The sequence below is a fragment of the Pezoporus flaviventris genome, unplaced genomic scaffold (assembly GCF_033815535.1).
Source record: "Pezoporus flaviventris isolate CSIRO_AGI_PZ_B2104156 unplaced genomic scaffold, CSIRO_AGI_Pfla_v1 ptg000030l, whole genome shotgun sequence".
Lineage (NCBI taxonomy): Eukaryota > Metazoa > Chordata > Aves > Psittaciformes > Psittacidae > Pezoporus > Pezoporus flaviventris.
The window spans coordinates 6,265,316-6,291,280 of NW_026892578.1; positions in this window are offsets into that span (position 1 = coordinate 6,265,316).

The window sequence follows — 25,965 nt, forward strand, 5'->3', positions numbered from 1 at the left end:
GCTTATGAAAAGCCCTGCAGAAAGGGATCTGTTGGTTTTGTTTGATGGGAACCTCAATATGAGTCAACAATTTGCCCTTGTAGCCAAAATGCCAAGTGTATCAATGGTGTGTATTAAGCACGGTATACCTAACCTGAAAAGTGATTGTCACACCATACTAAGCATTCATGCAGCTTCACCTCTGGTAATGTGGAAAGTTTTGTGCTCCACAATATGAGAAGAATATAAAAAATAAAGTGTCCAAGTTAAACTAACAGTGAAATGCTGAAAAAAATACCACTGAAATTCATGGCTGGCCAAAACTCAATGGGGTAAGTGTGGTAGAAATGTTCTTGCTGCATTTGACCTGCCCCCTTTCAGGCAGATCTGTGACCTGGGAGTTGAGCATCCGTAGATCTTTAACAAGGCTCTGAACTGTCTTCCTTTACAAGCTCTGAAAAGAAAAATCACTCCTAATTTATATGAGTGATGGAAAGCAAGACATACCTCAGAATCTTGTCAGCAATAAGAGGAGTGTTTTACTGTCTCGGTGGGGTTAAAAAGGGAAATTTGAGAGTGGTGAGACCATTTGAGAGTGGTGAGACCATTAGGAAACTCCGTGTTTTTCTCTACAGTCTCATTTGTGTGAGTGGTGGCATATCCCCTTGTGACCATACAAGGTTTGGTAATTTTCACGCCCTGCTTAATACAATCTTCTGGTGCCAGACTTTTTCCCTCCTCCCTTTCAATCAGTGCCATTAGGTTGAGAAATAATCTGCAGCCTGTCACACAGCTGTCCCAGTGCTGATGAGACTGCCAGGACCCACGGGAGCCACCAGGCTGTCTTGCGGGCTCCCTCGTTGCAGCTGATTTAGTGGCTCTGTTTTTCATTTCTATCTTTCTAACTGTGGAAAGAGGAAGACAGTGGCCATCTGCTATTTCTTTAAATCAGTTGGTGAAGTACAGCTTGCAAAAGCCCAGATGCCTGGTGCAGGAAGCATTTGGAGGAGGTGGTGGGAAATGGGTGTCTGTACAATTGGCTTGAATGCTAGTTGAGGCTGCAGCAACTGGTCTAGTTTCTTAGCAGAGTATATGAAGTATACAACTCGTATAAGTAGGGATTTTTTTCCTTGTCAAGGCATGGTCTCCAAGTCCTGGAAGAAGAAATTACCTTAATTTTGTTGTGCCACACTTCTGAGCGTATGACACTGAGATGTTAACATTCATCAGGCTTTCCTTTAGAGAGGTGGGTATTTCGATGTATTGTTTCAGTTCAAGCTGGAGCTTAATTTGAAGAAAGTTATCCTTTGCCAGTGCTTAGCTCTAATTTTTTAGTAAAGCTGTGAACCCTTATCACTGCACAGGAAAAGCTGGAAAGATTAAGGCTCCAGGAGAAATTGACCCATCTCTCCTGAACTGCTGAAAAGTGCAAAGATAGTTGAATCGCACTATCCAGATATAGGCTATATAGACTATTCCCCAAACCATCTCTCAAAGTGTTGGCCACCATTAAGCTCAGGGTCTTTGGACAGAATAGAAAATGCAGATGCTCTTATTTCAGCCATCACTCAACTCTGGTTGAAGAGTGCATTATCTGATACTGTATTTAGAATGTTATGCCCATATGCAGCTAGAAATAAGGTACAGAGACCAGAAGATACGCCTTACAACATTGCTACAGTGCACATTTTGGGATGATCAAGAGAGATCCAAGTCCTCCAGGAAGTAGTATCATAACAGCAGTCTGTTAATTTTGTGTGACTACAGAGACAAGTATTAGAATGTCTGTCTCTAACTGCACATATTCATCTATATCTATCTATAACAGACACTGCCTCATAAGTTTTACATTGATACATTTCCCTGTTTGTGAAGAAAAGACCATCCTTAACTTTTTTTATCCAAGATCTAGCTTAGAAACATCACGCTTGGTATTTCTGGACACAATGTAATGAGTATATTTAGAACAGGGTATGAAGTAAAGTATGCTTGGTTATGATGGGTTGACCCTCTCCAGCAAGACATAAAGACCTCACAGCAGTCTTTCAGTATCTGAAGGGGACCTATAAGGATGCTGGGGAGGGACTCTTTGTTATGGACTGTAGCGACAGGACAAGGGGGATAGGTTCAAACTAAAACGGGGAAGCTCAGGTTAGATATAAGGAGGAAGTTCTTTACTGTTAGGGTGGTGAGCCATTGGAATGGGCTGCCCAAGGAAGTTGTGAATGCTCCACCCTGGCGGTGTTCAAGGCCAGGTTGGATGGAGCCTTGAGTGACATAGTTTACTGTGAGGTGTCCCTGCCCATGGCAGGGGGCTGGAATCAGATGATCTGAAGGTCCTTTCCAACCTAACTATTCTATGATTCTGTATCTTATTATACATCTAACGTTTCTCATGCTTAAAGCCTGAGTAGCTAACAAAACCATAATATAATTACTCTTGAAATTCTGGAGTTATGCTTCTGCATGTTTAAAATCTAAGAGTGCTAAATAGGACACAAACATATTGTCACCAAATCTGTTGGTGTTTGAAGTAGTAACACAGTGTTAGTCATGTGAGGCAAAAAGTTAAGACTAGCTTATATTTCAGATATATATACTGTATATTATATATGCCTATAAACATGAGGAAAAAAATTAAATACGAGTTATTGCAGAAAAAGTCTTCTGTTGCTGCTTTCTATCCTTGTACGTTTATTTCCGGTTTATACCTTATTAATTGGAGCTGGTTTCTGCTCTGGTGTAGCCGCCATCTCACTTGCCACTAGATGTCACTGTTGCTGCGCTTGTCTGCTGATACGGCATCAGCCACTGTCAAGGAAAAGACCGCTCTACCCGGTCAGCTGAGGTGCCATGGAAATTACAGCTTAGATGTTGGAGGTCCAGGTGAAAATTGTTAAGGAGCGTCTGTGCACAGCTCTCAATAAATGCAAACACGGTTTTGTCACACAGCTCAGTCTGGAGCCATGTACGCAAGGAGCAAACGTTGCATCTTCATGGCCGTGAGGCCACAACAGGAGCCCGTTATTCTTTACCATCTTTAACGCGAAGCAGAGCGCAGGGCCCTTCTTCATAAAAGGTTGTGCCAGCCCAGCAGAGCTCGGCTGTAAAAGCCCTTTTATGGTGCCACAGGAAAACTGACATTGTAGTACATGGGCCTTATGTTTCATTTCTTCTTGTTACTCGGAGAATAACAGCATCCTTGCAAGTGCAGACCCAGATTACACCATGGGGTTACTGCCTCTCTGCCAGTGCTGCCAGGAGGGGAGCAGGCACGGGGACCCTGGGTGCTGGGCCCGTTTCCCTAGTGCCCTACACTGGCCATGGAGAGACCCTAATCACTGCTCTCCCTGGTGCCGATGTGGGTGACCACCTGTCCTGTGTGGGTCACTGTCTGGCCCTGACTACAGTAACCAGTCAGACCCTGATGGTGTCCCATGACATTTGGCTGCAGCCCTTGCTGCCCTCATGGCCCTTGCCTCCGTCTCCCCCATGCAGGACCTGCCTTTGCCTCCTCACTGCAGGGGCTGGCACCCCCCAGTGCCATTCCCAAGTCTTCTGGTAGCCTCTCTGAGGGGCTGCCTTGCCAGGGCCTGCCGCTCTGTCCCCTCCATGGATTCTGATCTCCTTCACCAGCCACCCTGTGACCGCAGCCACCACTCTGGCAGTTTCCTAGGGTCAGCTCAGCCAGCAAGACCTCCAGCCAGGGCCCTGTCATCTACCATAAGTGCATAGCAGTTGTTCCTAGATGGGTTACTGATGCCCAGGGCACTTCAGCAAAGGCATCAAAACAGTGTGCAATGGAGGCTATGGCCCCTGTCCACCATCTGCAGCTGTAACCAGCAGATGTAATGCAATCTGCTTGGATTCACCACAAAGTCCAGGGTGAAGCCAGGAGCAGAATTGACTCCCACCAAGACCTTGCCAGTGCACAAGTCACTAGAGGGACTCCACTAGTACATGTCATTGTCATGGTATAGCCATGATAGCTAACCAGTTTTTCCATGGATATTGTTATGCCAGAGTTACCCTACTGGAGCATCGACCCATTTAGTTTAGAAAGTGGCCCATGTGATACAGCTGTAATCTTTTATGGGTATTTCTTCAACTGTGCGTACCCACATCTACCTGTGATGAGAAGACAGTGCACACCACTTGTTCATGTCTTTGGATTCATGTTCTGCACACATCCATGCTTTGTGTGTTAGCCTTTATCTCCTATGGTTGTTGAGGTCACACTCCTGCATTGAACAGCAGCATGTTAACAGAAACGAACAAGATTTTTTTTTACATTTGGACAATTTCTGGTTTCTTTTAAAGGCAAAAAGCATCATTGGAGGTGGAGACTGTGAAGGAACTATGTTTTTTCCCTGACTGAAACTGATCCCAACTGTGGTGGTTTGACCTTGGCCAGCAGCTAAGCACCACCCAGCTGCTCACTCACTTGCCCTACAGTGGGATAGGGGAGAGAATATGAAGAGTAAAAGTGAGAAAACGCATAAGTTACATAAAGACAGTTTAATAAGATGTGGTAAGAGGAATTAAAAAACAAACAAGTGATGCACATGCAGTCGCTCACTGCCTTCCACATGTAGACCAATTCCCAACCAGTCTCTAAGCAATGACTAGCTCTCCCAAAGCACCCACCCCTCAGTTTTTATTGCTAAGCATCACATTATGTGTCATGTAATATCCCTTTGTTTCTGTGTCAGCTATCCAGCATACCGCCTGGGGGAGCAAAGTGGGAAATGGAAAAGGCCTCAAGGCTGTGCAAACACTGCTCAGAAACAGCTAAAATGCTGGTGTGTTATCAACACTGTTTTAGCCACAAAACAAACATACAGCACCATACAGGCTACTATCGAGGAAATTAATTCACCCCAGACAGACCCAGTGCAGCCACTTAGAAGAAAATTCCACTGATATTCAAGGTCATGGTTTGGTATTGCAAATTGAAGTAAACTTCTGAAAGATCAGTGGTTTGCATGTGAGAAGGAGCTTCTTTACTTTCTTCCATTGCTGACCCATCACCATGGATAGTAGATGAATGCACTTAATGGGAAGTTACAGTTTCATTCTGAATATATGATGTCCATGTTAAAGCTCAGGCTCCAGGAGTGATGTGCATGTCTAAGAATACTTTTCTTAATTTTAAAATACCTTTTAATCCCCATATTCAAGGGAAAAGTTCTGAGAAGACAGTCTAGTGCATGTTAATGAATGACAAACTGATGCTAAATAAACAAGAAAAAAAATGTTTATTCATGTAAAGCAAGACTTTTGGTGAGTCTAATTAATGATGTTCTCAGGGTCAGATATTTCCATTTATGTAAGTGCACATTAAGCTAGTGCTATTGTCTTAAAGCCCTGGCTGAAGCACTTAATTCTTTGAGCACCTGGATGCATAATGGGGACATTCTAGAGCTGCTCGTACACACCTGGAGCCTCATCCTTGTAGGGTGAGCTCATACAGGAAAAAAACTGCTGAAGGAGGCACACAAGGTCTGCTGAAGATGACAGTGTAAGTACCAGGGAGAAGCCAATATCAGATTGTCCTGGGTTCAGCAGTAGCAGTCATTTTTTCTCCTTCTTGGTAGCTGGTGCAGTGCTGTGTTTTGACTTCCAGCCTGGGAACAGTGCTGGTGAAGCCGACGTTTTCGGTTGTTGTTAAGTGATGTTTACCCTGAACAAGGACTTTGTGAGGCTCATGCTCTGCCAGGGAGGAGGGGAAGCTGTGAGGAAACAGAGACAGGACACCTAACCCAGGCTAGCCAAAGAGGTATTCCATACCACAGCACGTCATGCCTTGGGGGGGGGGCGGTAACTTGGAGTTACCCAGAAGGACAGGGGCTTCTGGGTCGGACTCGTTTCTTGGCTGCTGATATTGTATTCTCTTCCCTTGTTATTTTCTCTTATCATTGTTGTCGTTGGTGGTAGCGGTGGTGATTTGTGTTGTACATTGGTTGCTGGACTGTTCTTGTCTCAACCCATGGGAGTTGCACTCTTTCGATCCTCCTCCCCATCCCTCTGGGAGCGGGGAAGGGGAGAGCCCCGGGGGGGGCCTCGGTTGCTCTCAGCCCAGCACCACTCACTGGGAGTGAGTGAACAAGCAGTCTGGCTAGGGTTTAAACCACGACACAGATATATGACAGGTGACTATCATGGGGCAACTGAAATACACAGCCGAGCCTGATATGCTGCTGCTTGCTTTCCCAGCTCCTTCACAGAAGTAATGCATTCTATCTGCACAGAGATGGAAGAATGAAAATGAGACAGGGAGTGGAAGTGTGGATTTGAAAGAGGCCAGTCTATGTGGTTCATTTAGGGTTTGGATTAGGGTTTGGGTTGAGAGAAAGAAAACCTGGACCTTCAGGTGGGGCTGAAAATGGGCTGTCACTGGGAATGAGAACTTGACTGCAAGAGGTTTCTGGTCTACATAATGACTTTTTGACTTAGTTGAAGTCTCAGCCCATGCTTAAATTCTTGTCTTTCAGCTGATGTGCAGAGTGCAAGGTTTCGGTAGATTCTGGATTTGTTGACCATGTCTTACAATTCCCCTTTCCTTCTACAAGGTCAAATAAGTGGAAACACCTTACTACTCTTTCCTAACGTGCCTTCAAGTCTTGATCTGACTGATTGTTTTATGGTGTAAGCAGACATTTCGAATGTGATACCTTTCTCCTGAATGTCCTGTTTATGAACTTTCTGACAGAGGTTTCAGATCATCTTTATTTATCTTTTTTGTCATTCTGCATTAAAGTTATAAAATTCCCCTTTCATTTTGGGCCAGAAGCTGTTATTTACAGTGTTGTCAACCCTAAGTGCTCAGAGATTAGGAAGGCCTGCAAATCATGAGATTTATTTGGTAGGTGTATTGGCATTTTTGACTTGCTTTTACATTAATGAGTCTCTAGGACATGTTTTTCATGTTTATGAGCATCTCTGCACAGATAGGCAGACTAGAAGTCTCTGTTTCTGTCTTAATGGAAGATGAGATTTTACTTGCTTGTGATTCTCTTGGCTGTCAGGAAAACACTTCTACCAGGTAAAAAAGAAAGCGAAATTGAAGGGATAATGAAAACAGAGAAACAGTGGTATAGTCAGCATTGTTTGAGGCAGACTCATCTCATCTGAACCTCTGAAAGTGGTCCCCTAGGTTCTGGGCACTTCAGCGTATCATTCAGGGTATCATTTTTTTCCAAAAGATTTTGCATGTCCTATTTTCCTGCAGGGAATAGAAAGTAAAGTGAGGGTGAGTGGCTGAGACAGATACATCAGATGATCTTCTCTATAGTGCCTTTAATTCCAGAACAGATATCTTTCTGAAATGAATATTCAGCTCAATGAGTTGTTGAGCTCAGTAATAGGCATCAAAGCATGCACAAAGAATCTTTGCAAAGGCTCTTATCTTTGTGGAGCTAATCTCACTGGGGTCTTGTTATAATCAGAGTACACTGAATGAATCATGTACAAGAGAAGTCTTCACTTACAGCCATCTACAGGAGCATCCCTCTCCCTTGATTGTAGGAGGAACACGGGGAGAAAGTAGCTAAAGCTAGCAGGGGAAAGTTGGCCATTTGTCACATTCTGTGATAGGCACAAAATCAAATCACAAGGCTGTGATGGTCCTTCTTTAAAAGCAGCCACTTGCAAAGCAACAAAAGCAACAGGGCACAGGTCATGAGCCACTTATGCGAGAGTAGGATCTTGCCCTGTCGATATCAACAGGGTATTTCAGGAGTTGAGGCAAGTGTTTTTGGAGAGTTCCCTCCCAAGCTGCAGTCACTGTGCAAGTTACGTGGCACGAAGGTGACTTTGCCAGGAGCTGCAGCCTGTGAGTAATGTGTTCTGAATGCTTGCTCGCTTTCCAGACAAAGTGAGGTGTTTCATCCTGCAGCAGCCAGGCACCAACACAAGTAATGAAATGAGGCTGACCAAACTGCCAGCAGGGATGTGTGGGGCTGACTCAGGTCTTTGTAAATTTCCCCACCGCCACCTTAAAGATAAAACAGTTAAAGAAATTTATTTTGCTTATTTGACTGCACCAGCAATATTAGTTTCATGCTAAAAAGTAGCCTGAAGGAAGTGGTGGTATCTGTGAATTAATTACCCTTTTAAGTGAATGAATAAAGTGGCTAAATATGAACCCTCTACAGTTTTTACCAAGGAAATGTAAATTTATCCTTGAATGAGGAGCACTGTAAAATCAGGCTATGTTATGTGCTGGGGAAAAAAAACCCTTGTCCATGTGTGCCTGCAAGTTCTCCCAAAAGCTTCCCCAGTGGACACACAACATCAAGCCCATCTCAGTATTTTCCATGCTTGTAATTTCTGTCCTCTTATGCCCTTTCCAACTGTCTGTTGAGATCCTTGCTGTATAAATCCCACTGTAAATTGTCAGATATTCAGGGTATGGAGCTGTCACTGCATATACTTTTAAAGCGCCCTGTATGCCCATGGATTGCTGTGACTCAAGATAAAGTGTTTGGCCTCAGGATGTGGCTTGTTTGTGTGGGTAAGGCACATGCAGTATGCCCCAAATCCAGTGATTCCTTACATAGGGACAGCAGCCTGGCTTAGTATTGCAGCAGTAGCTCCTCAAATATGTTGGGTGGGTGTCAATCAAAAAGGCACAGTCTTAACTCCTGAAGACATTTACACTGGAAATAGGAAGTCTTGCAAAGAAATGAAACAAAGTGACTTTGTTTTCTAAGATGAACCTGCAGGTGGGCAAGGAATTAAAGGCAAAAAAAGAGATAAAACCAGGGCATGCCCATGAACTGCTATTTGGTCATGTTGCTGCTTTGTTCCCTGACTCAGCAGATAGGCTAGTCACAGTCAATATGCTGCAGCTGCATATATAAACAGATGTTTAAGCTTGATGAGTCAGAGAATTCCTGACTCAGTCAGTGGTAAATCTGCCCTTGTCTTCGGTACGTGCAAAAATGGGACATTTTATTTTGTCAGACCTAATTCCCTGAATGCAGTATTTCCCTGAATTAATTAATTACAGTAGGAAAAGGCCAATGACATGGACCTAGCACTACCATGTCTTTGCAGGAAAACCTTTATGGGGTGAGCTCAGAGTCCTTTCTGTTCTTTTGGATGTTGAAGTCGTTTTGCTGTTTAGGCATCTGCATCTTTATGGGAAAATAAGAATCAGCTTGGATGGGTGAGCTTAAATGAAAACTGTACCACCTCCCCTTAAAAAACATGCTTATAATTATTTTTTTCTTAATTTTTTCCCCCATGAGTTCCAGTATTGAGGATCTGAAGGAGCCTGAAGCCAAGCTGTGCTTGCCAGGTTAGTGACAGGGTAATCCCCGACTGCTCTAAATTGAAGACAAAAGCAGAGAGGTGTCATCAGTCTCACCAGAGCCTCTTCCTAATTTTCTTGATAAATGACAGACACTGTGAAGAAGACCTTCCCCACATGAGAAACACACATGTTCTCAGTGGAACCAATTTGCTTCTTTTGCTTAGGAGGACAGTGCTGTGTGAAGAACAGCCACTTTTGGCAAGGTTTCTGCTAACCCTGGTGATAAATCTCAAGGCAAAACATGCCTTTGCAGAGGTCTTCCTGTGTAACAACTTCTTTGCTGTATGCAGGCAAATGAAAACCCTGTTTGCTCTATGGTTTCCATGCTCCAACAGGGATTTCTGATGACACCTTTTTATACTGGGGGTCTTTCAGCAGGATTTTTGTCTGTCATTGGATGTTTTCAAGCATATATTCCAGCCACAGATATACTGGCACCTTCCCAGCAACCTCTAACCATCCTTAAAGCAAATAGCAATCAACATAGCTACTTTTAGCAGTACTTTGATTGAGAAATGTGATCTGGGAGGCTCTTACGGTTGGATAATACAATCTACAAGATTCTCATTAAAGGCATTTTTACTACAAGCATTGAACTTTGGCCTTTAGTTTTCTACCTGGTGAATTTTCACTGTGTTGAACTTCAAGACATGACAACTGAAGAGCAGAACAAAAATAGTTGGTTGTGTGTAGAAAAGCCCTCTGCAGGACAGACTTGAGTGAATGCCTTGTATCACTGAGGGTGTCCCATTTCCATAGGCAACGATAAAGGCTAGACATTCAGAGGAAAAAATCCATGTGATTTTAGCAAAGGTTTTTCTGCCCCTCTGAGTCTATCCAGATGAAGCTGATGAAATGTGCTGGTGTATTTGAGTGATGACTTGTGCCCATTCATTCTGTGTCATTTTGGTTTTCTTGGCATCTGACTGGGTTCTTCCTAGAGCAGGGGCATGGGAGAAGCAAACTGGCTTGTGTAGGTTTTTTCTCCTCCTCCTAATGTTGAAACCTTTTGTGTGTTTTGAGTGATGGCTATACGGCGATACTCCAATTTGGACCCTGCGCTGTGGATGGAAGTTTGCTCTGATGAGTGCAGATGGCTCTCAGGGACAGAGTTCCTCCCTTCTGTCTCATCACTGATCTCACAATAGAGATCCTTTACATCTTCTCTGCCTTTATATTTTTTTAGATCTTGGCATCTTTGCTCCTCCAGAGGAAGGTCAGCTTCTCTAATGTGTCTATAAGGAACATCATGGTTGGTTTTTGTGAATGTATAAGCAACATGTCATGCAACAGAACTGGTCAGGGCAGCAGGGGAGTGGAAGCAGTTACACATTTATGTTCAATGGTATATTGTAACTCTGAAAGCACACTGGAGCTCATTAATTGCTTTTTATTTACACCAGTGGGGAATATGAGTAGAAAATACAGCTATACACTATAAAATTCCAATTTCATAAAGAAAATAAAATCTGTAAATTCTTATGTTTCATTTATTAATTTTTATAAGAACTTCTCCTAAATTCCCAGTAATGAAACTTAACTGAAAATTGAGATTTTGCCAATTTTTCTGAGGCAAAAATTAATCCACCAAACTTAAACCAGCCATGGTGCAAACGTACACCAAAAAAAAACCCCCATAGTACGAAAGCTTCCACTTTTCACCAGAAGTACTGGTTGCAAGTCCATTGCTTTATTTCTTTCTATTTCTCAGTTCTTGCTTTGACGTTCAATTTGTAGTGTCAAAATTATTTCCTATGCACTGTAGACTCTAAAACTTCAGAATACTATTTCATTTTCTTGCCTCTATTTATATTTTCTTATCCTGGTTCAATTACTAACAAAGCTCCCAGATGTATTTCTATTGAAGGTATAATCCTGTATCTATGGAGCAAGTACATAAGTTGGTTTCTCATTCTCCTTAAAACAAAATGGAAATTTTAAACTTTCATTAAAATATTCCAACTTCTCATGAAAAAAAATACTGTCCTACGAAAATTCAGAAGGCAAAAACTGGCTAAAAAAAGGTTCACACATGCACCCCTTCTTTGTTTGTTTATTGGCATCTATAGCCTCAGAGAGTAACATGGAAATGATCAGAGGGTTGGAGCACCTCTTCTATGAGGAAAGGCTGAGAAAGTTGGGGTTTTTCAGCCTGGAGAGGAGAAGACTCCAGGGAGACGTTATTGTGACCTTTAAGTACTGGGCCTACAAGAAAGATGGGGAGACTTTTTAGCAGTGCCTGTTGCAATAAGACTCATTCTATTGCAACCTAGGCTCATCAACCTAGGGTGATGGTTTTAAACTAAAGGAAGGAAGATCAGGCTGGACATGAGGAAGAAAGTTTTACAATGAGGGTGGTAAAATACTGGAACAGGTTTTCCAGAGAGGTGGTGGATGTGCCATCCCTGGAGACATTCAAGGTCAGGCATGACTTCAGAGCAACCTGATATAGTTGAAGATGCCCCTGCTTATTGCAGGCGGGTTGGACTAGAAGGGACCTTTGAAGGTCCTTATTCTATGCCATTCTATAAAACTGGAGATGTCTCTTATCCATATCACTTACAGTTTTCCTTGCAAACACAAAATGTAACCTGGCAGCACCTCCTGTGTTTCATAATCTGAAAGCTATTTTTTTTTTCCACAATGAAATAGAAACCTTAGAAGTCAGTAAGTAGAAGAACATGTGGCCTAATTTATTATTCTAGTCCAAGTGCACTACTTGGAGAAGATAATAAGCCAGTCAAAAGAACAACACATGTTGTGCATTAAAAGATATATTACAAGAAAAATTTGAATTATGAAGGTGAAAAATTACTTGATGTGAAGCCATTTAAAGAGGAATTTATCTTAATGAAAAAGCAACTGTTAGAACTAGCCTAAGTATTTATGTTTGACCTTGATTATTAAGTTCCTGTTAAAAAAATCCTAGCAGTTTTTATTAGAAAAATAGCAGTTAATGAAGTTGCCATTGGGTGTAGCTATTGTGTTACTCTTTTCCTAGATGATCAAATAACAAACACAGAACTGGTTATTTTTGCAATGCAGCCAGTATAGAAAAATTATTCCCCATAATAATTTCAGTGTCTTAGAAGGATGACAGAAATCACACTAATTATTAGCATTCCTTACAGTGTAAAAAGAAAGTTTACCAAAACCCCATTTTTTGTATCTGATGCATATTTAAATAATTGAACTGTTTTTAAAAAATACATGCAGTACTTTTGGTGCTTGAGTTTGAAGTTGGCATACTTGAGGAGATGTGTCTTTCCCTGGTTTGAATAAATTTGGTTTTGGAATAACAATGATCTGGAGGAGTGGAAAAATATCCACTTAAAGCTAATGAAACCTCAAGAGTATGCAGAGATGTCTCATAAGCAGATTCCGTGTGCCTAGCAGAACTTGTTGTTCTACTCCCACGTGATTAGTTGTTCTCATGGGAATAAAGGCAGCAAACTAAATGGTTCTCCTTCCCTCTCCCTCCTTTCCCAGCATATGGGACACTGAGATGCAAGCATTTGGCTGCTTTTAAAAATGGTAGCAGACAGTGTAAGAGAAGTAAGAGGATCACAGGACCACGCCAAAATGATACAGTGACCACTGAGTCTTTTCAGGTCTATTGAAGAGCTCACCACTTCGAGACTGGTGCCTACTTACAAATTTAAAAGGCTGGATTTTTGCCCCTTAGCAGACTTTGTCTCTATTATATATCTAACATTAAAAACATCACTTTCAAGATAAGGATGTGATGCAATAATAAAATAACTTGAACGGTGTCAGAAATATGAGCTCTTTGGAGCCTCTGAGATTTAAATATTCAGGGGGCAGGGTGAAGGACATTCCTCCTGTGTCAAGGGCTAGTCTGTTGCCTATTCTTCCACTGCAGTGCATCCTTCCCAGGGAAAGGACAGTAGAGTCACATTCCCTCTGATTTTCTTGTAGATTATAGAAATGGAGCTCGCAGGATGGAAAACATGGTGACATAAGTAGCATAAGTGATGTCAGGGAGACTCGTTGTGATTCTTCATTGTTCTGTGTCTTCACTTGAAGCCATAGCTGCTTCCAGGCATGGATATGGTCTCTGAAGTCATATTGAGCAGCTTCTGGTTTTAGCAGTAACAAACAGCTTCATTCTTCAAACGGATTTTTTTAAATGATCTAAAGCTGACTTCTGAGCATCTTGGAGCTTCAGCTTCAAGTACTTTAATATTCAGTTTCAAGTAGTATAGTACTTGATGTATAGTACTTATAGTACTTGAAATACTTTAATTACTATAAAGTACTTGCAAAGAAAGATAATTAACTGTATTACTTTAATTTGGTGTCTGTTAAAGAGAGGGACTTCTAACCCTAACTTGCACTAATACAGTACAAACAGATGTTTTCATGTATGTTTGTGGATCTGCAGACCCTTCAGCACTGTTAACCATGAAGTGTCAAGGAATGACCTGTGCCAGGATGCAGGAAAAAGTCTAACTCCAGGCTGGGATGATAAGGAAGAAGCACAAGTGACAAATTAATATAAGACACCTTTAACTGAGAGTCAGTGAGTCACTAATCTTGGTCTTAACTAGAAACATTTCCACAGCCATTTTAAATGGGCAATTATCTCCTCAGCTATCAATCTGTTTATTTGTGATCCAAGTTACGCAAGACCCGTTACTTCAATGGAGATAGCCGGTCACACACAGTGAATTACTTGATCCTTCTTCAAAGTTAGACAATCAACTAGAATATCCCTAAGACTCAGAAACCTACTGGTAGAGTAAAAGAATATTAAGAATTTTATATTTGACACAGAGAATTATAGGAAATGTGGATATAGACTCAAGAGTCCTAAAGAGTTCCGAAGACTGAAATGAGCATATCCTTTTGAAAATAGTAACTCTGTCCATGGATTAATAAGGTATATTATAAGATTCCATGCTGGACATATGGTTATTCCATACTGGAATTTTGATAACAAATACACAGAAAATATCTGGTGTTCATAAAAAGCAAGTGTAGCTAGGAAGATATTAGTGAATTGTACCTCAGTCAGTTAAGTCATTGGAAGGACAAAGAGCCTTTTCTCTGCCCTCATTCTGGCTCTCTCAAGGGGTCTGCTACCTATTTTAGTCTTTGATCCTTCTATGGTCTGGTGTTAACCAGGTAAGACCTCATCATGCTTCTTGTTTCCCAGCCTTAGGAGAGCTGGGGAGGGTCCTGCAGTTCCTCTTCTTTCAACAGCAGCTTCAAGTTGGCATGGATGAATGGAGCAGGTCTTGTTTATTCTCTTGCAACATTTCAGGATTAGAACCTGTGATTTTGCATTATACCCCCAGACAAAGCCTGCTTCCAGGGCTCTGGCTGTGATGGCTTTTTCAGTTGCACTGCATTAGAAGGACGTACATAATGTGGCACTAAAACTTACATTGGAGGATAAAGATGAAAGAAAAGGAAAGCAAAATAAAAGTGGTGTTTGTAAGAACAGAGAACAACCTAAGAACCACATTAAAGATAATGAAAATGAAAGTTAAAAAGAATCACTTGCAGTACTTAAAACTTTACTATGAGAAAGAAGGTAGGGGAATTACCAGACAGGTTTACCTAAATACTATGTAGCCATTCAACAACGGTTTCCAAGCAACCAGAACACATAGTCCGTGAGTAAGAGGTATTATGAATGCCTGAAGACATAAAAAGGAAGAAAAAGATGAAACAGAGCTGGAGTCAGGCTGGGAAGATGATGGAGTGGAAGGCTCCCCTCATACAGTGCCCCCACTGCAGCTAGTGAGGCAGAGGGTGAGCTGCCTTGTGCTGAGAGGAAAATACAAAGGAAAATGAAGAAAGCATACAGGGAATGTTGGAACCTAGATGAAAAACATATGCTTTATATCACTCTTTCAGACCTCCCATTAAAACAAATGAGCAAGAGAGCATATCTTGCAGGATGCAATTATCTCTATTTTGCAGAAGACTGACATTTACAGTTCCCTTGTACTTTATTCTAGCTGTTTAAGAAATGCTCCTATTAGCTTTTGTCCAGATCAGTATTTGTTCACTTCTTAGTATGGCAAATCTTTCATTAATGGCTGTATTGAATCACAAAGGAGAAAGATGAGTGTCTAAAAAATTACTATTTCACTAGCTATGTGGCAAAAGATGTATGTATAATGAAAAATGAAAAAGCTGAAAAGCTGCTCAAAATGGTTGTAATATTGCCAGCCAGGGTAAACTGGCTTTGAGTGTATGTTTCTATGCACTCTGAGTTATTGATAAACAAGCCGCAAAACTCCTTGTATCATCCTTGAGGAGAAAATTTGGATATGCTTTTTAAAATCTCTATGTAATCTAAAAAGTAACTCCTCTAATTCACATACTGGAAAGGGTAAACCAGACAGGCTGTGGAGTGTCCATCCTTGCAAATACGTAAAACCTGCCTAGGCATGATCTTGGGCAACCTGCTCTGGGTGGCTCTGCTTGAGGGGTTGGAACAGAAGATCTGCAGAAGCTCCTTCCTACCTCAACTCTTCTGTGATTCTGTGAAATCTGTGCTCCAGCACCTCAATATGTCTCTTGTAGTGAGGGGCCCAGAACTGAACACAGGGTTCAAACTGCAGCCTCAACTGTGTGTGTACAGAGGGATGATCACTTCCTTATTCCTGTTGGCCACACTATTTCTGATACAAGACAGGATGATGCCTGTTGGCCTTCTTGACTGCCTGAGCACAATCTGGCTCATGTTCAGCTGCCTGACAACCAACACCCCCAGGTCCTTTTCTACCAAGCAGCTTTCCAGACACTCTTCCCCAAGCCTGTAGTGTTGCATGGGGTTGTTGCAGCCCAAGTGCAGGACCCAGCATTTTCCTTTGTTGAACATCATACCACTGGCCACAGCCCATCAATCCAGCCTGTCCAGATCCCTTTGTAAAGCCTTCCAACCCTCAAGCAGATCAACACTCCCAGACAACATTGGTGTTGTTTGCAAACTTACTGAAGGTGCACTCAATCCCCGTATCCAGATCACTGATAAAGATATTAAACAGAACTGATGTGAGTAATGACCCCCAGGGAACACCACTTGTGACCAGCTACCAATCGGATTTAACTCCATTCACAACCACTCTTTGGGTCCAAATATCCAGCCAGTTTTTTACCCTTTGAAAAATAAAGTGAGATAGAGTCTGCAGCAATTTGCCTTTATTTATTCACAAGTTTTCCTGTCAGTGACCATGAACCATTTCAACAGCTAATGGAAAACATAAATCACAACCTTCTTTGATGGATCTGTGATGTGTACCTAGACAATGATTTAATTACCAAAAAGCATTCTGAGCCTCTGGTTTATTTCTAACTTTTTTTGAAAGTCTGAGGATTTTTCATAGATACTCTAGAGTAAATGTGTGATGATCCCCTGTGATTTACATAGGCTGTTAAACTGTTAATGTAGTATTTGATTTCAGCCTCAATTTCCCACTAATTCCTTATCTATGAGTAAGAAACTTCATAAAGCCACTTCAGCTTATACAGCTCCATTTCTGCCTGTCTAAAAGGCTTTTCTGCATTCTGGAAGTGATGTACCTTAGGCATTTCACTAAAATGCTGCAGGGGCATGGAAGTGGCTGAGCTGTATACCCGGTATCCTGCTTCTGGTACTTCAGAAGCAGGCTCTAAATTGAGGAGAATAGCTAGAAATAATCTGAATGCTTTGAAATTAGCTAGAAAAAGATTTGGCTTTGCAAAAATTATATTAATATAGACCTGATTCTCTAATCTGACATTCGTGTAACCTCATAGACTTGTGTGGAGTTAAACCAATACACAGCTAAGACAGGGGATATGAGAGCTGGGCTCCTGTGAGTTTTGCGCAGTGCCTGATCTGCAGTATTGAATTCAAAACACAACAGAGAAAGCACTCAGGTTAAACTGCCTAATCATAGAGCTTCATCCCCTCTTTCAACTAAGGATATTATTGTCATCAGGCAATTCAGAAAAGGAACATTTCAACTAAGGACAAATTGCAGAAGTCTTGTTTCTGTTGGAAGAAAATGTAGTCAGTTTTGAGCTCATGAGTATTAAGTGAGGTTATAAAGATGGTGGATTTATTTTTTTTTAATTTGCCAGAAAGAATTTTAAGTAGGAAACTCAGCTGGCTGGGAAGAATAACAAGGAACTGGGCGGGGAAGGCAGTAAAATACACAGGAGAAAAAGCAGTCAGATTGGGGAAAAAAAGCCCATAACCAAAATCAAACAAACCTAGTACATTTTTTTTTAATATTTCCTGAAAAGCAAGGGAACAATGGAAAACTAAGAAATGGTCCAGTGGATACAGACCTAAGGGAGGCCACAAATCTTCACAATGATGCTGAAAGCACAGACAACAGAGGGGCTCTGCAAAGACACCACAGTTTGCTCTGACAAATCTGATTGCAGGAGAAAGACTGCATATGGATATTCACAGAATACTGAATCAACACAATGGTGATATGCATTATAAAGTTATCCCAATAGGATCTCAGAGGACTGTAGGCTTTTTCTTAATGTCAGGCCACTTTAGGGACACCGGGTAGGGGGAGCTCTCTTTCCTTTTAATTATGTTTTTAAAAAGTAGATTGTTTCCCAAGTCATTTGGGAAGAGGGTTTGTGGGCAGAAATAGTTCAGCATTAGAAGGAAGATCCCAGTGAGAAACTATTTTTGTATGGGCAGATGGATTTGAAACTGCAGTTGGCTCAGTGCTGTTCATAATCTATAATAAGAAACTGTTGTTCTGTGTGATATCCTGGCCATATGCTAAAGCCAAAGGATAGTCTATTACAAAAGAGTGAAGAATAGTTTATCTTTCTGAATTTGTTCGTATACTTGGTGTCTCATGCTTCTTCATCAGACAAGGAAAGCTCAGAAGATGGAAGCAGTTACTCCTTGACTCCTGTCTTTATCATAAGAATGAAGCATCCTCAGTCTTTCCTGAAAAATACAGTTTTCAAAACAGACAAGAATGAACTGAACTTTTAGGCTCAGAGGTTTTAAAAAACTCCATCTCTCAGACCTGTACTCTATTTTATGCCATGCTAGCGGGAGGGTGCACAAAGCACAAAAATAGGCAGGTGACTAGGGAGAAAACTAAAAACATAAGAGTGTTTTCTCTTTATGCCATTACATCAGACTTTTCTCCATGTACTGTCCTAGACAGCTGTCACTCTCTTGTCCAGTCCCCCTTTTTCTAGGAAACACTGTTTTGATTTAAAGATTTTCTTTCCTTTGGAATGTAGAACCAATCCAGATACACGAATAAGGACAATGACTAAGAGTCTTGGTGCCTTGAGAAAAACAGCAGGACTAAAGCAAAAGCTGGATTTGTAAAACTGTCAAGTAATGAGACCAGGATCATGCACAATTATGTCAACCTGCAGGATCAGGACCTGCTACAACTTAGCAAGTAGAAAAAGTGAAAAAGAAACACCTTAGACTCATTCCTTCTTCGAAGGAAGCCTGTAAAACTGAAATGAAAACTGAATTGGTGTGTGAGTATGCAGATTCACTGAAAGAAAAATTAAAGGTAACTGCAGGGGCACTCAGCAGTTATCCCAGAAACTCCTTACAGTCTTATGAAGGAGACTGGCTGAGGAAGAGAAATTTCTTGTACATCATCAGCCCCTCACTATAACATCTGGTAAATATGCCAAGATAGAGATCACAGACTTGACACCAATTGACAGCCTATGTGCAACAGTAGCTGATGTCCTCCTGGCCAAGAACACTTACAGAGCAGCCTGGCCAATGTGAAACCTTGCAAGAAAGTGGGCAGAGTACCTCTATTTCAGTCGTATTATGACTTCTTTCACGTTTTTGTAGTTGCAGTTTCACATTGCTTACTCAGACTGAGTTATTTCTAGAAGCTGCAGATGCAGTAGTTGGTAGTCAGTACTGTTATGCTGTTAATATGTTTTTATATGTTGTTTGGTCATGTCATGGTTGTGATAAGGAAGGGAGACTGAATCCTTAAGAAGACTAAGGAGCACCTGGGTGAGCTGAAGCTGCTGCTCCCTGGTCAAATATATTCTCAGGTTTCCAAATGCAAATACTGTAACATTCTCCTTCTTAGCAAACACATAAAATTCAAGAAAAGGTATGAATATTTCCAAGACATGTATATTGTTAGGAGAGCACACAGTTGGTTGAAATATTTCCAGCAAGCTATAAAATCTGTACTTTTTGTCCTGTGTCTTTCTGGTTTAACATTTTTCAGGTGTTACTTTTACTGAAAGGCATGTTAAGAATCAGGAATGTGCCTAAAATTTCAAGTGAACTAGAGTTGTGGTGTCACATCAAGGTCCTGGCATTCAAGTGAAATGGATGAATATATGCATTTCAGAAGGTGAACAACTCTAGAGATAGATTGGTACATACCTATTCAGTTCAGAAAACCATCGTGTTAGCATTTCCACACCAGCTGCAAGCTAAGTAGCACACCTACACTCTGCATGACAATGCTCTGCACCAGTCATAAGGGCAGAGGAGTTAGCACACTGCTGACCGTGGGCTAATTCACCCTATTTCTCAGGACAGCTTATTGGTTTAGGCAGCACATCTTGCTGACAGCATTATCCTTCTTACAGGCAAGCAGCTGACCTGGGGAACTCCACACCCTTCTCCACTTCTCAGGGCACAAAAGTGCTCTACAGTTGCAAGCTTGATTTGACTTTACCACGTTTTAATTCTAAAACTCTTACCAATGTCACATGCCTTTAATTTTTTTTTAAAAGGGAAATATACATCTTTGTTACATACTAGGAACAGCCTGATTTTCTTCACAAAACCTATTCTTGACTTTCCAGGCATAACCATTTGCAGTGAAAATGAAGTAACTTTGTAATAACAGCTGGTCTGTCTTACAGGCCATTTTGACTGCAGCACGTGTTTTTCTCATGTAACAAATACAATTTGCATTTAAAAAGGCTGAGGGATACACCTTATAAATTAAGCTGTTTATATGCAAAGGAGAATTAATTAATATAGTGGGTTATAAAGTATGCCTCTTTATTGCCTAAGGTCCAGAGAAAGCTCTTAGATCTAGTTAAAAAAAAAAAAAGAAAAGAGGAAAATGGTTGTGAATATTCAGCTTTTTTATTCCACGGGTCTGGAAAATGGTTGCTTATACAGCCAAGATTTTCCAGTTGTGATTTTACAGAAGCTGTTTTGTTTTTTCACACCCATTTTTGGCCTTTTCCTTTTTTGCCTGTTTCTCTGGTACCTTATTGAAAAAATATAATGCAGAAGAGTGAGATAACAAGTTCATTTTTTTGTGTGTTAATTTTCTTGGAAAAATGTTATATGAAAAGTAAAGGCTTTTTTTAAACCCCTCAAATTAATGTTTATTGGAAGAACTTCAACCACCTTTAGAAACAGTAAAGTGCTGGCTAGTAAGAACAGGATGCTGGTCTTTACTGACTTTGCTTTGCATTCCGTTGCATGAAATTACTCATTTGAATGGGTTGTGAGAAATGAAAGCTAAATATCTCTGCTCCTGTTGGACTGCTGTGCTAGGGAAGATCATGAATATTATTTTGGTTTGAAATGAGACATGAGATATTGTCAGATCTAATGTCTTGAAAGGCCAGACATGAAGCTTATAATGACAAAAGAAATAAAGTGAAATGCTTTAAGGGAGGACAGAAAGGTGTGTGGTTTTAAATGCTGAAAAGTTAAAACCTTCTTAAAGTTGAGTAAGAATGAACTGCTTTCAACTCTGAAACAACAGAAAGGATTCTTTGACATGACAATGTATATGATTGGTTTGTTATAATAAATTGAGAGGTGTAATGTAATTTAGAAGTTATCCTAAATCTAGGAAAGAAAAATTGGCTGATGACTTAGTCATGGTGGAGAGAATAAAGAATACATTGTAAGACTGTGCAGAAAAAGAAGTAGCACTTGAGAAACAAAAATCTGAAAGGATGAATGAGAATAAACTTGATGGATAAAAACCAGGTGGTCTTATTTTTGTGTAACTGTGTAGGGTATGAAGACCTCTTCATATGAGCTATTTCTGACCAGGGCTATCAGATTCTGCTATCTTTTGCAAGCTCAGGTGGAAGACAGTAATATCTGGAGACAGTAACTTGAATACTTATGGAAATGGATAAAAGATAGATTGACATGAAAACCAGATATTATCATTCTGTCAGAAGAAAAGTCTTAAGATTAGAGGATATGAGACTTACATGTAGAAAGGCTTCAGCCCTGGCAGACAAAAAAAAAGGTATTATTTGTATTTCATAGGTGAAAATGTTAATTGTGGTAATCCTACTGGAACAGGAATTCAGCTATATGAAAGACCACTCTTAATGCCAAAAATAAACAAAGTAAGGTTTTTAACTGGGAGGGATTTTTCCAAACACTGCCCTATTCAGGTCATCATTTGTGATAATCATTATATGAGTGATTTAAGTAATCAAAATATGCTTAAGAGTTTGTTTTACCAGATAGACATCCAATACCTGAAACCAGTAAATATTTCTGCCAAGAAATATGTTTGTCTTTTTCACAGATAAAAAAAAAGTCACATAACACAATTATATTGTGACAATAACTTACATTCTGTGGTTATGTCATTCTGCAAAGAGAAACCCACGTATTGATTGCCAGAAAAGCCGTAAGTTTTATGGCACTAAGTCAAAGAGGTTCATGAAACCAGCAGAAAACAGGGTGCTCTTAGGAGGTGAGGGTAGTGGAGCACCATAAAAACACTTTTAAATTCACTAGTCTGACTACAGGGTAGAAGAGTTATAAATTTATTAGTCTGACCCAGAGAGAGATAAAGTGCTCTAGAAAAAGACGGAATTAAATCTGCTGATCAAAAATATAAAAAGTGGGTTCAAAGAAAACAGTTCAGTCAATACAGGGTTCCCCCAAGACTTCAAATGACTGTCCTGCACCTGAAGCACTGTGGCTTGCTTACTTATGTAGTTACAAATACTAGCATTGACAAGACAATACACTACTTTAAACCCACCCTCATTACTATAAATCCTTAAGGTCAGATGTAGATGCCCTTAATCATATGAGGTAAGATCTTTCTTTCTCAGTTATACCATTAAAATGTGTTTGTGTGCTGGGAGCTACTTCCAGAACTTGGGTGTACCTCCACAGCATTTGAATATGTCCATCATATTTGGAAGGGAGAGAAGCATGAAATGTGCTCAGTTTTACAGGTTTTTTTTCACTTTTTTTTTTTTTCTGGAAACTCATTTCTATTTTCTTCATAACATAATACTTCTATTCCCCATTAAAACATTTTCCTCCCTAGCTCTCCTCTCTTTACAAAGAAAAAAAAAATCTCTAAAATAAACTTACCTTCTGCTTCTGCTCTGATATTCTCTAAGATGCCTAAAAGGAACTGAACTAATTTCCGAAGGGAAGCTAGTAAAATCTCAGGCATAATCCACAAGATGGTAGTGAATAAGAAATGGGAATAAATAATTGAAAATTAGGTTGGTAATGAATTCTTTGAGAGCTGGAAATTTCTTCTTAATGATGTGAAAGGAAGAGAAAGAACTTTTGGGGAGAAAGGTAGTGAGAAGGATGTAAATTTTAATTTTTTATTAACTTCAAGTAATAGTACTAAGGATAGCAGAATGTGCTGAAGTTTTCCTGGCCATGCTATATACTGCACCAGGGAAAAATAAATGCAAGCAGATATCCTTACTTCTTGTCATTAGAGGTTAATATCAAGTCTTCCCTTGTTTCACATTTGCTCAATGTATCTAATTGTTGGTTATCTAGTCATTCAGCAGATGTGCTTGTTGATCTTCTACAGTGAAATCATTAGTGTCACCCTTTTTACTTCTCCACAACTTCTCAGCAAATACCTCTGAAAACCTCCATTGTTTAGGCTGTTGTTTAGCATGTCCTGGGGGCAAATACAGACAGATTCACGGGCTTGGAAAGCTGTGGTTGCAGACAGTACATGCACTCCAAGGCACCCAGGCACAACCACTCTACCTCTTCTTCTAATAAGACAAGCTTATTCTTAGTGCAGCTGGGTCCTGCATTTTTAGGATGATATTTTTTTCAGCCTCCTGTAGGACACCTCCTCCAAACTGATAGGGGCCAGGACCCAGAAGAGGTTTTTCCTGAGGGTCATCATGCCCCTCACCAAAAGGAAAGGTAAGTGTGAGGCAAGCAGCTCTAAAAACAGCCGATGAAAGTGTGGAGAGCAGGTGAGGATTGGTTCATTGAAGGGTGATGTGACAGGGAGTGACAAGAGATGGGTGTCTCATGTGCCCTTGGTCTTTCTCAGACACTCGGTAATTGAGTTTGCATCAGGAACGGTGGGTGGTTCAGACTTTATTTAACTTAAACATTGCCCTTCCTTATTACTAATCACGCAATGACACTTCATCTGTCATGTTTTAACGAGCTGGAATGTTGGAAACTGTGACACATTTCTCAAGAGCACCATTGAAAAATTATTTGTAAGAGCTTATTTTGAGATTTATCATAGCAGTGTTTTCACATATATGCTGAGTGCCATATATTTTGTAGGCTGACATATGTATCATCATCATCTCTTTATCTGTCTCCATATAGTGTTTATTATCTCAGACACACTAATAGTTTACAAAATGATTAAATGTGCCTTTAAATAAACACAAAGGATATGGAAATTATTATAATTGCTTTATCACCTTGGCTGCTATTCATCAGCTCTCTCATAGTTATTATAAAAAGATTTACCCTTCAGATGAGACACCTTCTGTGAGATGTCAAACCCAATGCCTGCAAGTACCTCAGTAAAATCAGTCATTTATCCTGGTCAAATTTTTCCATCTTTCCTTATGTAAAATCCGTACTGTAAGCTCTAAGAAGGCAATGTCAGTGCAAATGTATTAGAATCCTTCCACAGTTGTCAGTTGTCAGATCCTTTGCTCAGGCCACGCTTCTCTGCTGAATCCTTTTCCAACTGGGTACAGCTGAGAACAAAAATCTTGAAGGAGCCAGTCAGTGATCCCTTAGCCATAAACCCAACCCAGACAGAGAGCAGGACAGCCTGTACCAGCAGGGCAATCCAGTGTGAAACACTGCTGCTGCAGGCTAAAGGAGCACACAACAGTGTTCCAGAGCAACCTTCCTCCTTTTCCTCTGAGGGAATTGTGATAAGGAAAAGGGAGAACACATTCTCTCTGTCTGTGTCTGTCTCTGCCTCTCCCCCTTCCCACCCCTGCAGGACCACTTGCTTATTTCAGAGGAAGCCCCACCAAGGCACTTGAAGTAAGTCTCTTCTTTCTTTGCAGTAATCTAAAGAAGATGAAGTCAGCAGTAGATCTACCTTCTAGTAGCTACGAAGTTTATTTTCCCCCTTTCCTTCCTCTCTATTTTCATTGTTAAGTGACAATCAACACAATCAAGCTGAAAATTCCTCCCTTTTGTTTTGCTTTCTATTTTTCTCCCCAGTGGAAGTGACTGCTCGTTGTCGCAAGGCTAGCAATTACAATAATATATCCCTGAAGGGTTTTCAGGTCATATTCTTTAGAGCTGATGCTTTTCTTTAGTGCTTTAAAGTTGGGGGTTTTGGTTGTTGATTTTCTTTTTAATTAAAGGTTTCAACCCTTCAATTTTCATCTTGCATTTGAGCCATTGTAGCATGCTTCAGAGGCTTGCAAACAGAGGGCCTATTTTTGCTCCCTTTGAAGTCATGACAAACCTCCTGTTGATTGCAGAGGGGAAAACTGGACCAAAAGTACAAAGTACTTTTATTTCTTTCTGATTTCTTCAGTTACCCTGTTACTGTACCAGGTATCAGAAGTGCTGCAGACTTTTGAGAGCAAAACAGATACATCATTAAAACACCTTCCCTAGCCATAATTCATCAAAGCTGCCAGGGCTAGGGTCCCTCTCACCTGACAAAACTGAGCTGTGTATACTCAGCTTCCTGAAGTGTGAACAGAGGAGCATCCTACTGTGTGATTCATTCGACCTATTTTAATTGACTTAGGATAATTGTCTTTAAGTGTCTTTAGGATAAGATTGGTTTCAACCTAGAGTTTCCTACTCTCCTTTGTTGGTTTTAAAATTGCTGAAAATGCTCTGCATTCAAACAAGGAGGACTAGGACAAGGAGGACCAGGCATTACTTGCTGACAGTGTGGCCAGGTTGATCCCACCCCAATAGCCATGCTCAGGAAGTGAAAATTACAGGCCTGGAAACTGCTTAAGAGATTTGAGTCAGCAGAGGCATCTGTGTTCAACAGGCCAGACTGCAGTATGGTTCAAAGCAAATCTCTAATATGAATGTCTGCTGAAAGACAATTGCATGCAATGAGAGACATTTGAATTAGTTGGTTCATAGCCAATCTTATAGCTGCTGAATTCTAGAGTGGTCACTCTACTGGCTATGGACTGTGAATAGCAACCTCTGGTGTGTAAAGCAGCAGGGAAACAACATCTGACAAATGGCAATGTCACACTCAATGTGAAGTGATGAAAGGCAGGAATTTTCCCTCAAACACCCTGTGGCTGTATGTACCTTGTCTGAGCTCCCAATGGCACATGCCTTTGTCCCAGTCTCCCCCATTGCTTGCATCTGACTTTTACTTCATAAAAAGACTTTTTTTTTTCCTTAAAACCTAACAATTCTGTGGATTAACAAAAAAAAAATCTGTATTATAAATTCTGCTATGACTTCAGAA